The 824-nt window shown below is 35.4% G+C and overlaps 1 non-coding gene across 1 annotated transcript; it reads right to left on the bottom strand.

The window, feature by feature from the left end:
- Window positions 1–423: 423 nt before the first annotated feature.
- On the bottom strand, window positions 424–531 carry LOC114234766 (U6 spliceosomal RNA). The gene has a single exon (XR_003620948.2). It is a non-coding gene; the product is annotated as a U6 spliceosomal RNA (small nuclear RNA).
- Between the last annotated feature and the right edge of the window lie 293 nt (window positions 532–824).

Here is an 824-nt window from a genome sequence, read left to right as displayed (position 1 = left end):
AAAGGGAAGCTTTGTCTGGGTGGGCCTAATCTGATCACATGAACTCTCTAAAAGCAGAGAGTTTTTTCCAGGGTTGCAAATTAGGCAGTTAGAGATAGATTCAAGGCATTAGAAGAATTTGATTGACATGTTATTGCCGGCTTAAAGATAGAGGGGCTCACATGTCAAGGGAAGGAGGACTTAAATCCTATCACTCCAAGGAACTAAATTCTGCCAACAAAAATGAGCCTCCAATGAAAATCCAACCTGGCCAATACCTTGATTCCAGCCTTGTGATAACCTCAGCAGAGAACTCTGTCCCACCGTGCTGGACTTCTGACATACACAACTGTGAGCCTATAAATGGTTGTTGTTTTAAGCGGCTGATTTTGTAGTAATGTGCCTACAGAGCAATAGGAAACTAATGTACACAGGCATTTACTTATTTATGTTTTACACTTCGCAGATTTGTATGTTATTCTTGCAAAGGGGCTATATACTCATCTTCTCTGTATTGTTCCAATTTGAGTACATGTGCTGTGAAGTGAGCACCATGGGTTTAAATTATTGTAGTTGTGCCTTTTACATATGTTATAAATATTCTTTAGTGTTTAATAAACATTTTTTTTACTTTGTAGAATACTTTGAAATTTTTATTTTATTGAGATATAATTAATATATAACATTGTGTAAGTTTAAGGTGTACAATATGTTGATTTGATACATTTATTTATTAAAGAGAAAGCCAACAATTCTCTTGACTTCAATGGGCCTTCTGAACAATGCAGATATAAAGAGTGATGTTGCTGGTAGTGGTAGTGATATGTGAAAAGAATGTAAAGATT

This window comes from Eptesicus fuscus, chromosome 5 (assembly GCF_027574615.1).
Source record: "Eptesicus fuscus isolate TK198812 chromosome 5, DD_ASM_mEF_20220401, whole genome shotgun sequence".
Lineage (NCBI taxonomy): Eukaryota > Metazoa > Chordata > Mammalia > Chiroptera > Vespertilionidae > Eptesicus > Eptesicus fuscus.
Note: the sequence above shows the minus strand (reverse complement) of the source record. Positions and strands in the feature narration are given on the sequence as shown.